This window comes from Hyperoodon ampullatus (genome assembly GCF_949752795.1).
Source record: "Hyperoodon ampullatus genome assembly, chromosome: 3".
Lineage (NCBI taxonomy): Eukaryota > Metazoa > Chordata > Mammalia > Artiodactyla > Ziphiidae > Hyperoodon > Hyperoodon ampullatus.
In genome coordinates, this window is record NC_136916.1 from 132,510,810 (window position 1) to 132,523,003 (window position 12,194).

A 12,194-nucleotide genomic window follows, 5' to 3' on the forward strand; every position below is an offset into this window, starting at 1 on the left:
TTTCCCAGTATCTTCCTCTGGGATAATAATAATATTTCTATTGCTCAGTACTCTCAAAGAAGAAGAGACATTTGCATTCCATAGTGTTTAGACTGTGGTACGTAAATGTATCCCAGATTATTGTTCATATTATTTTATTTCTGCTATCAGTGGTTGTATTGTTGTTGTTGGTTTTTTTTTGAACACATACTTTGCAATAGGTAGTTCACACACTCAGTTGAAAATTCAAAAGGCATAAAAGACTATATACCTAAAAGTGAGTTTCCCTCCCACTCCTATCCCTCATCTATCTAATCCTCTTTTGCAGAGGAAACCACTGGGACTAGTTTCTTACCTTTCCAAGGTATTTTATACCTCCCAACCCCCTTCACAATAGATTACATTCTATACATTCTACATTCTATACATGCTGTTCTGCGTTTTGGTTTTCACTTAACCATATAGCTTGGGGATTGTTTTATATCTGTACATCCAGAACTGCCTTATCTTTAATTTCTTAAATCTTTAAAGTGCACATCATTCCACTTTATGGAGGTACCATCATTTATTTAACCAATCCCAATCAATGGACATTTACATTAGTTCTAATCTTTTGTTGTCACTAACAGTTCTGCAATGAATTACTTTATATGTAGGTCATTTTGCACACGTGAGAACATTTGAAGGATACATTTGTAGAAACAGAATTGCTGAATTGAAGGGTATGGGCATTTACAATTTTGATAGCTATCGCCAAATTGCCTACCAAAGGGCAAACACCTATTCATGTTTCCGCTGGCAAACAATTGAGAATATCTGTTTCCTAGACCCTGACCAACAGAGTACATTATCAAGCTTTTTGAACTTTGTCAGCCTTACAGGGGAAAAGTGGTATCTCATACTTTTAATTTAGATTCTTCTCACTGAGCGATTTAAAATACCAACTTTATCATAGACTAAATTTATCTATTTGATGCCTTTCTGGGCTTTCTAGTTTATTCCATTGGTCTCTCTTGTCTCTTCATACACTATAGTGTTTTCGTCACAGTAGCTTTACACTATGTTTTACCTGATAGTAGGTCTAATTACCCTTATTACTCTTCTTTCCCCTAAGAAATTTCCTTGCTATTCTTGTTTATTTTTCCAATATAAATTTGAGAAATAGTTTGTCTTCAAATAAAATCCTGCTGCATTTTTATTGAGGTTGCATCATATCAATAGATTACTTAGGGATATCACTACTCACCTGTTATTTAAGGCTTACCATTTCTTGTCCATATCTTTTGAATAATGTCTTCCTTGTGCTTATAACACTGTCTTAAATAAAATGTTTTCTTATTCATTCTTCTCAGCATCTTTGGAAACAGGCAGGGAAGATAGGAGATACAGGATTAGTCCCAGGTTATATTTGATAGAAGATCTTAACCCAGTTTTATATCTACTATTTGGTAATGCCCCACCAGTAAGTAGATTTTAAGAAAATTCAAAAACAAAACAAACTTTTCCACCCACAATTAAATTTTCCTATTGCAAAAGCAAGCAATATGGAAGCACAATTCTGCAGTGTATTTTTTGTGTGGTGATCTGTGGCCAAGCAGTGTGGAATGCATTCCAATCATGGAGTAACCATCTCAGGAGAATTTTGAAATCAGAGTTGGCTTGAATGCTGTACAATGACACCCAGGATCTTGGCTTACTTCCCAGATTTTCCCTTTTTGGTTTTCTAGCAAGTTTGGTCATGCCTGGGAATTTGCTGAATATGGTACTTGGATCAGTGACTTCCTGAATGTTATGCTGGGATCAATGGCATTTGTCTGCCCAAGGGGTTTTGGACTATAATTTTTAGATAAACCTCTGTTGTAAATAAGTTCTCAGGAAGCCCTGGCACGAGGGTGCAGACAGGAAGGGCAGTTTTTGAATTGTTAATAGAAGGCAAAGATCTTGTGAGAGAATGTTCTACTATGAATAGTACTGAGTTGCATACCTGGGCACACTGGTGTTCCAGCTGGAGGATCGTCAAGTTTTTAAGTAAATACCTAATGTATTTAAAAGCTATCTTTAATGCCACCCTTGACACTCACTAAAGGTCAGCCAAGACTTGATAAACAGTTGCTAATCTGCAGTAACCTGGGCACTGCCTACCATCACCCTAGTTCAATTAACATGGAGAGAGCCGAGAAAGCGCCTACATTAGTTACTGAATTACTTAGGACACAAATATGTGTCAACATATATCTGAGTATATTTTTGGATTACATTTCCAAAACAAGTACTGTTTGCATCATTTATTTTTAGTCAACACTTTTCTCCTCAATGTCATGTGTAATTAAGACCTGACTTAGGTAAAATATTTTAAAAATGTACAGCAGTGTGACACACATACTTAGGTAACATCTGAGGCTTTTTGGCACCACATAAATGAGAACTTTCTTTAGCTTGTCCCTCTGCAACAAAAAGACTACTGTGCTCTAAACTAGAATGTTATGCAAGCATCTGAATAGTGTACAGTTTACTGAATGCTCAGCCTGTTTAGTGACATAACAAAAAGTAGGACAAAGGCTAAAAGCAAAAATTTAGGGCAAGTTTTAAGCGGTGAAGTTAAAGGCATATGGATGTTGAAATGTTTAATTATCAAGGCAGAGACCAGGTTGTAAAATCTAGCTAATAAAAGTATAAAGATGAGCTGTGAATGGGATAGTTGTTTGATTCAATGATCTCACTTGTTTGTTGAGCATTAAGAGTGTTGCCAAAATGCTGAAATTAGACCTCTCTGAACAGAGAATAGTGATGGTGAGATGGCGTTTTATATCACTTGCCTTTTATTCCCACTATCACAGCAACTCCTTAGATTATAAATATTAACCATTTATACATGAGAAATTAACAAAAGGTGAGGCAAAATGGGGAGCAAAAGTAAAGTGTTACAGTAAATTAGGTAAAGGGTGTATAAAGTTAGGACAGCATTTTCAAGTCTAAGAAAATGACATAAACACAAATTTCATGACTCTACTAAACACAAATTTCATGATTCTCCTCATATTAATAGAATTTGTGTCAAACAAGTCACATGAGAGTCTGACGAACCTCTTAGAGAAATGTAAAACGTGATTTAAACTAAAGAGGGGACTTCCCTGGCAGTCCAGGGGTTAAGACTCCGTGCTTCTAATGCAGGGGATGCAGGTTGGATCCCTAGTCTGGGAGCTAAGATCCCACATGCTGTGTGGTGTGGCCAAAAGATAAAAAGAAAAAGAAAAAGAAAAAAAAAAAAACTAAACTAAAGGGAATTCTAGTTCCTTTTGATGACAATTTTTCATTTAAGATTTATGGACTCCTTAAGGACCTCTATATAGTTCAGAACCTGAGTGTCTTCATATATATATATATATATGTCATTGTGGAGAACTGTCTGAAAGATTTCAGAGTCTGAATTCTGCAATAGACTTCACACCATTAAAAATGTGGTTCCAGGATGATTATGACAGATTACAATACAGGGTATTTTTCAGCCTTTCAAAACCTAGGGAATGCGAGTTAACCATTCCCAGGACTGTTTTATTTAGGTGCTGTATGTACTTAAAGGAGTACAGGTAAGATTATACTCATTGGGCAACTCACCTATCAAGATATCGGCCATTTCTGCTCCTAGCCCTGAAGGGGGCAAAGCAGGATGTGATCACCTTGGTTTATTCCTCTCATGAAATATGCTCATTTCTATCCTGCTTGCAAGCACTGTGGTTATTTTTACCAGCATCTGAGATCACAAGCAGGGGAGTAAGCTAGAATTTTGACTGAGTTACAATTCTCAGGCTTTTACCTACAGATAGTGAGGTAGAGTCTGGTCCTGAGGCCCATCTAGACTGTTTTCCCACGCATTGCACTGGGAGAGGCAGCACAGTACAGGCTTGAGCAGCATACACCGCAGCTCCATCTTCTTGTAGCTGTGTGACCAGGGTCTGGTTACCTCAATCTTTCTATGTCTTGGTTTCCTTGTTGAAAAATAAGGCCTGACAACAGTGTTTACCTCAGGAGGGCACTGTAAACATTAAATGAAGGAATTCATCTAAAGCATCTAGCACAGTGCCAGGTAGAGAGCAAACAGGTAAATGTTAACAATAATTTTAACAAAAGCCACATGATTGAGGGTTTAATAAATTTGGCAAGCTAGTAAGCTCTCCCCCTCCCCCGATGCATATAGACATATCCTTAAATCTTCTTACAGTAGAGAGAGGGAAAAATGAGCAGGGAATCCTTGAGACAGGTGATGTTAGCAAATCTTTACAACCATAGATCTAGTTGAGAAAAATTCCCAGGCTTCAATGTGTCAAACTGGAGTGTTCTCCAACTTGGGGTTACTATGAGGAGCCAGTCAGCCCCAAATAAGATGCCCCAGTTGTTCCCACTTGCTAGGTCACTTTCCACTGTCACCTCCTGTGGGAGCAGTCCTTCCCCTCTGCCGTGCTGTGGTATCCTTTCCCCACACAGGTTCTCTTTAGTACAGCACGTGATCAGTCAACCATCAGAGGCAAAAGTTTTGTGTAAGTACTGACACAAAACTTTGTACATTTATGTACAGGTACAAACTGGTGGTCCTCACCCTCCACAAAAGCTGTGCTCCCAAAGTTGACAGCTGTTCATATGAAACGTGGAAAACATTCCCTTCTTTATAAACAAAACACAACAGAACATTATAACGTCTCTCACAGAAGCAAATTAATGGACCAACTACCATTTCCCATGAACTCCATCTTCTCCTCCTTTGCTTGTTTTCTCTTCCTTTATGTTTCAGTTGCAGAGAGGGTAAATCATAAATTACCATCTGGTATACAGAGAAAATAGTCTGCAGCTGGAAGGAATTGGGAAAGCACTGAGAATTTTCTTTTCCTAATCATGAATGCAGTGATTACTGACTTAAAAATAAGTAAAAGCTCCGTAAATGGGAAATAAGCAGAAAACATTCTAGGGTGAGGGGACAGCAAGCGCAAAGGCAGAGAGATGTAAACATGCACTGCTACGTTTCGGGAACAGCATATGGCAAGAAGGAAATACTTCTTGGTCACTGTAGGAAACACCACTGAGTTACTATGGGGCACAAGTTGGGGAGTAATTATGAATACCTAATTAGGCATTTTTGTTCTGCACAGGTAAATACAACAGTCAGTATTTTAAATAGCACACCCAAGATCTACTTTCAAGTTCACCCTGGCATACAATACTTCCTACTTCTTTTCTGCCACATCCTAGGAGATATTAATTTTGCTTTCTTTGGTTGTGGAAAAAGCAAGATCCCTTCTGTCTGAGCCTCTTGGTTCCATGTAGGGTTTGCCTATTCTCACGGCTTCTCCCAATTCAGCAATTCCCATGAATTTCGGTCACGTAATTTTCATGGTTATTCCTAGCACTTACACAGTACCAGTCTAGATATAGTTCAATAAATTTGAGCCCTATGATGTAGTGACCTATGGAGAGTCCGATGATGCTCCCTACCTTTTTTTTTTTTCTTTTCTTTTTTTTTGCGGTATGTGGGCCTCTCAGTGTTGTGGTCTCACCCGTTGCGGAGCACAGGCTCCGGACGCGCAGGCTCAACGGCCATGGCTCACGGGCCTAGCTGCTCCGCGGCATGTGGGATCTTCCTGGACCGGGGCACCCGCGTCCCCTGCATCGGCAGGCGGATTCTCAACCACTGCACCACCAGGGAAGCCCGATGCTCCCTACCTTTAAAGAGCCTGTCAGTAAGTGAAAAAGCGACAGGTAATCAAAGGCCAAATCAAGGCAAAATGAAACCATTGCAACAAACACATTGTTAATGGGGGGTGCTAAGGACTGAATGTCCCCCGTAAAGTCATTATGTTGAGACCTAGTCCCCTATGTGATAGTGTTTAGATATGGGCCTTTGGGAGGTGGTTAGGTCATGAGGGTAGAGCCCTCATGAATGGGATTAGTGTTCTTATAAAGAGGTTGCAGTGGAAGATGCAGTCATTGAGGAAGTGGTCTCTCACCAGACACTGAATCTGCCATTGCCATGAATCTTGGACCTCCCAGTCTCCAGAGCTGAGGGAAATGTTTGCTTTTTATAAGCCACCCAGTTGATGGTATTTTTGCTACAGCAGCCCAAATGGACTATTATGAGAGCTCACGAGCTGTTATTAATTTCAACCAGAGGATTGAGGAAAGTCTTCAAAACATTGTCCTTAAACACAGAATTTCCATTAGGGATGTGGAGGTTATTTTTTGGTCAAATGATTATTAACTTGAATTCTTCTGGACCCAAGGGACAGAAACCCATCTCAAAATAGCTTAAGCAAATAACAGGAAAGTGGAATTGGGAACGCTGGGGGTGGCATTTGCTTCAGTTCTCCAGGAACTCTTGGCCCTGCTCATCCGTGTGTGCTTCCTTCTCTCCCATAGCAGAGGGACATAACCCATGTTGCAGGAGGAAGGGGTGGAGTTTGACTACAGGTGCAGGTGGCTCCATGCTCACATCACACCATGTGCCACCAGACTGTATTGAATAGCCCCAGAAGGCTATCTGCACATATGGGCCAGCAACTCAGTCCTATGGAAGTCCTCTTCTTGGTCTACTTTTGGGCATGTGCCTATCTCTGGGATAATCACTGTAGCTTATGAGATGGGAAATATGGTCTGATCTGAGACATGTACCCATCACCTGGCCACAGTACAGACGGTGCTTTGACCATGCTGTTTTAATAATAGGGACTCATGCGAAACAAAATAACTTTAACCAAGGGTGGGAAAGGTTGCAAGAAGACTTTTATGGGATTAGCAACTTAGAACCACACAGAGTGGGCAGGGCAAGGGCAGTACTTCATAAGGAGATGGGAGGAGAGGACCCTAAAGGAAGAGAAACAGGATGTTGGGTAGACAAAAACAACAGGTAACCACTACAATAACTAAAATGCATGCATTCTTAGGCCAGTGGTGTGCAGCCTGTGACAGAAATGCTGCTGAAGATAAACAGTGAGAACTCAGGCAGGAGATGCAGGTTGGGTTAGGGTGTAGGGCCTCCAGTGATAAATGGAACCATCCAAGGGCTTCAGTTCAAGAGATGTTGTGATCAGACCCATCCCACCCTATCACCCCCCTTTCTCTGAAAATGAAATGTCTAAGCTGCCAGACTATCATGACCAGGGACCAAGTTTCTTTCCTTCCCCATGTTTGCCTTTTCTTTCTCCAGTTCATACACTGTCCCGTCTCAAATTCTATACGTCATCCCTACATCCTGGCCGTTTATTTCCCAATCTAAAGTCAACACCACTTGAGGGAACTGCTTTTATCTAGCACTGAAATGCCTGGATTCTTACAAAATACACCTAAAACCCTACTTTTCAGTCTGACACCAACCAAAGGGTGAGGGAAATGGGAAGTTAAGTGGAACTGTGGTAGTGATTGGTCCCAATCTGTATGGGTTCTTGGACTTACTTTTCTATCAGTTATCACATATTCAGATTAGCCTGAAGGCCTGAGGACTATGGTCATCTTTTGACCCATTCACAATTGAGAAGCTGTGAATGGGTTTTATTCTATAAGATCAGAATGTGCCAACCTTTTCCTCTCACATTTGAGGGAGCCAGTGTGCCACAGTGGCCACCGACCCTCCTCGTAGGAGGTAGTGTGGTGGCCATTGCTCGTGAAGAGGTAGATTTTAATATTTTCACTCTTCATGAACTTTTTGGATTATCTAATCAAAGATTAGGAGGAATATGTTCCCAAGAATGCTTAGAACAGCCTACTCTTTGAGGCTGTTTACTAGAGAGCACAATTACTTGCACTTGGTGAATGAGATAATGAATGGATCATTCAGCTAGAGAAACAGTGTAATCCAGGAGAGAACTACATTTATCTCTCACTTCCTTGAAACTATTAAAGGTGCACGCACTAGTTCCAAATGAGAAAAATCAAAACTGGACAATTCTAAAATGAAAGTTATATATTTTTTGCCCTCTGAACTGATCACTACACAGATCAAACGGGAATAATGCTTCAGTAAAACTGAACATTCTGGACTTCCCTGGTGGCGCAGTGGTTGAGAGTCCGCCTGCTGATGCGGGGGACACGGGTTCGTGCCCCGGTCTGGGAAGATCCCACATGTCGCGGAGCGGCTGGGCCCGTGAGCCATGGCCGCTGAGACTGTGCGTCTGGAGCCTGTTGCTCCGCAACGGGAGAGGCCACAACAGTGAGAGGCCCGTGTACCGCAAAAAAAAAAACAAAACTGAACATTCTGAGAAAACTAACCTGCTTTGCTAACTGAAAATGAAAGGCAACAAAGGAAAGGGAAGGAAAAAGGCCACCTTCAGTGAATTGTTACTGTAGTCACTGACAGCATTTAGGGAGGGTAAACGCAAGAAGAGGTCATAGAAGCTGAAAGAAAGGCAACAACGTAAGGGTCGCAAGAGAGTCATAGTGTTAGCTGCCTCTGAGAATTGTACCTAAGAGCAAAAAACAAAAAACTTCTCAGACTCTTACTGGCGGAGTTTGGATTTATTATGACAGCCTTAGACCCACAAAATGGTTGTACTTTTCCATCACAAAGCTCATGGGGAATCAAATATCTTCAGAGATCAAGCAGAGATGGTAGTGAGTGTGGGTGTCGTCAAGGGAAGGTATGAAGGAGCTCATAGATATTCGATGTCTTCCAGGAGAAAGTACTAAAGGTCAAGTATTAACATACTTGTTTTTCATCTTACTCTCCAACAGAAGACCAGATGTAACCTCCCTAAAGAACAGCTTCCCAACACAGCCTGGCAACTGTACAGTGGGAAGGAAGCGAGATGCACTCTGTGACACATAAATGAAAAAACTGAAGGTAACAGACAATACTAAGTGCACTCCCACTCCTATTCAAACACAAAGGCTGAGGAAAAGTTCATGCTAACTACCTGCCAAGAGACTGTTTTTGGGGAAAACACGCACACACACCAGAAACTCGTCTCATATTCTCCACATAGTACTTGACTTTTAAAATTTCTATTAGTTAACCTATGTTGGAACAGTTTTAGAAGGGCTCTACTTGTCATGAATTGATAAAAGGTCAACATATAAACAGTACAGAAAGGAAACAAAAGGAATATTAAACATTATTTAACACTGTGCAACTTGTTTCCCTACCAAGTTTGTATTTGTCACTAGAATGGAAAACTAATACAATGTATCCTGGGCATTTTGGATTTTTCTTATGTAATTTTTTCATTCTTTTGCTTATTATTATTTTCTTTGATTGTGCCACCCAGCCCTCGGCAGTGAAAGCACAGAGTCCTAACCACTTGACTGCCAGGAAATTTCCTCTTTTGCTTTTCTTTTTTTTGGGTATTTTGAATCTAAGACACGAAAGGAAGTCTATCCAGACCCGGTAGGGCACTCTTTCAGGACAGCCTGGGAACAAAGGAGACCAACTGGGGAACTCAAGCCTAGAGCCATTCGTTGAGAGCTCACAGCTCCAAAAGCATCGCGCGAGCGCTCGCCCCCACTCCCCACCCTACCCCGACGTAGTTTCTGCCATTTAGGAGCTCGATATGTATTATGGGAAGGAAACAGGCACTGTGGTGTAAGACAAAGCTGGGAATCAGGGGACTAGGTTCTAATTCTGACTCTGTCATTGGCTGGCCATGTGACCTTATAGGGTGGGAGTGGTCACTTGTCAAACAAAACGATACATCTCTGTAAAATACAGGAATTAAATGTGATGGCACTTCTCTAAGTATATTCATATAAATAAAGTTATGGTTAAATAAGTTTGGAAAAACTCCCCCTCCTCCATCCCACAGCACCAGATAGATTCACACTGCATTTAATGCATCAGAGGCTCCTGAAAGTCCTGCCGTAAAGGAGTCTTCTAAATTTGGCATTTCCCAAACTTATTTTCTGAACCGACATCTATTAAAGTCCCCAGAACATGCTTTGGAAAATGAGGATATCTACAGCCCTTCCAGCTTTAGAATTCTACTGTGGTCAACATTTTTCCTTAGAGACACCATCAAATTCCCTCCTCTACTGCTGAGTATTTAGTCTCTCAATGTCTTTGGGCTGAACCTAACATGCCACCCCTCCCTTCACTTTTCATGACCTCTATGCTATTTAAATGCTCACATGAAACTAAAACACGGTTGGACTAGATGACCTCTAAAATCTGAACAAACCCTGAAATTTTAGGATCCTTTGAATCATTGCAAACATCCAATGAAGACTAAAATAGGATGCATATGACCAAGGCTGTTATCATGCCAGCAGTAACATTTACTAAATGAGACCTTTGAGATGAAATTTTATATCCTGCCATTCTGTACACTGCTCCAAGCTCAATACTACACATACTTCCTTGGCAACTTCCTTTCCCTCTGACTACTGCAAAAGGAGACAGCGTGGTCTGCAGGCTTCCTAGAGCCATCCTAGAAGTAACAGAGTTCAGAGTTCAGTCGGGGCGCTTCCTGCCGAATCTGCTGTAGATACAGCAAAAGTTTTTCTATGTAGGTAAGTTATTATGTCAGGAAACTATATGCGTTGCCCATACCTAACCATAAAAGGATTTAATGCATGTGTTTCAAATTCAGCCAGAGGACCATCTGACTCCTGGCAGAGGCTTGAGGAGCAGGGATGACAGCAGAATCTGGGTAAGAGACACTTGAGAGTAACCACAGAAGTTACCTACCCAACACTCAAGACTGTCTGGTCAAGTTCCAGTTCTTTCTCCAGTCAATGACTGCTACATCCTCTTTTTAGCTCTGCCTTGACTCTTCTTTAATATCGCGTATCTTTTTTAGCCCCATTTCCATGCTAACAAAAGATTATTCAAACAATTGTTAAGACATAACACTCAAATTAGTTTTCTCAATTGTCCAAATGCCTTACTCATTACAGCTGAGATGACAGAAATATTAACTAACCTAAGCAGAAAGCAATTCAGTTTTTTTCCCTCTACTGTAGGCCTTACAGTGAACTTTCTAGGTTTGGTCCGATTCCACCTTAAAGGGCTCAAGTGTCATCACTGGAAGGAGTTGTGGAATTGGCCGTGACACTCCACTGATGGTTTCCTTTCCTCTGTTTACTCTTTGGGGGAAGGATATGACCCAAATGCTTCAGCCCCCAACAAGGAAACAACAGAGAGAAAATGAGAATGAGATGAATGTTTACATGTCACTGTCTGAGGGCTTCTACAGAACGTTCAATGTGAGAATTTCCAAAGGCTGACAGATGCTATTTAATAGAAGACAAACATAAGATTCCTAAGGCTTGCTATGGAAAACTGAGTACATTTTATAATATGTTCTAATATACTGTAACACTGGATTATAACACAAGCATAATTACTGTTGAAAATAAAGTTATGAACTAACAAAACATTCTCCTCATTCTAAGTTTAAATAATTCTTGGGGACCTAACTAGATTAAAATTGTTTGAACAATCTGACCAGTACTCAGAAGAATCATCATAGCAGGTACACAAAATAGAGAATAAAATTTTAATGGTATCAAAAATTTAGTACTTGCTGGAATAAAGTTGCAAAATATTACTCAGTAACTGACTTAGCTTCTAAATCAAGCTAGAATTACACATACTCTGTATATTACTTGAGTACGTACAAGTACATTCCATGATAACATGCAGACATGGAAACAAGAAGAGTACTGTGAAATCAAAATCGCCATCTCTATTGATGAAATAATGAATTGAAAACAAAACCCCTATCCAATAATCCAGAATATCTCATTTTGAAAAGGGGGTTTTGAATGTTACTATTTTCAAGAACTCAAATAACTTCCATGTGGTTAAATTGGATTTTTTTCCTCAATATGAAAAAAGGGAAGCAGATATATTCCTATAGCTATGGGAATATACTTTTCTTTTTACTCTATATCAAATGAAAAGGTTTGCTAGGTTTTCAATCCTCTCAGGTAAAAGGGGCTCTTCACAGTCTACTGGTTAAGAATGAATCCCTTGGGACTTCCCTGGTGGTCCAGTGGTTGAGACTCCACGCTTCCAATGTAGGGTGTCCAGGTCCAATCCCTGGTCGGGGAACTAAGATCCCACATACTGCAACTAAGCGTGCAACTAGAGAAGCTGCAAGCCACACGAAGACCCAGGGCAGCGCCCCCCCACCAAAAAAAGAGAATGAATCCCTTAAAGCTCTTAGGCATGTGAGTGTCATACCACCCAAATGCTCACATACCTTTAATGATAAAGTCATATGGGATATGAGTTTAAT

The 12,194-nt window shown here is 40.6% G+C and overlaps 1 long non-coding RNA gene across 3 annotated transcripts; it reads right to left on the minus strand.

Moving 5' to 3' along the window:
* Positions 1-1,243: 1,243 nt before the first annotated feature.
* Positions 1,244-11,048, minus strand: LOC307049350. 3 transcript variants are annotated; one of them, XR_013810752.1, is made up of 4 exons: positions 10,640-11,048; positions 5,464-5,702; positions 4,706-4,822; positions 1,244-1,334 (listed from the first exon to the last, which is right to left on the minus strand). It is a non-coding gene; the product is annotated as an uncharacterized lncRNA (long non-coding RNA). The 3 variants fall into 3 exon arrangements; XR_013810753.1 differs by lacking the exon at positions 1,244-1,334 and having other exon boundaries at positions 4,465-4,822; positions 10,640-10,764; positions 10,875-11,048; XR_013810754.1 differs by lacking the exon at positions 1,244-1,334 and having other exon boundaries at positions 4,465-4,822; positions 10,640-11,043.
* Between the last annotated feature and the right edge of the window lie 1,146 nt (positions 11,049-12,194).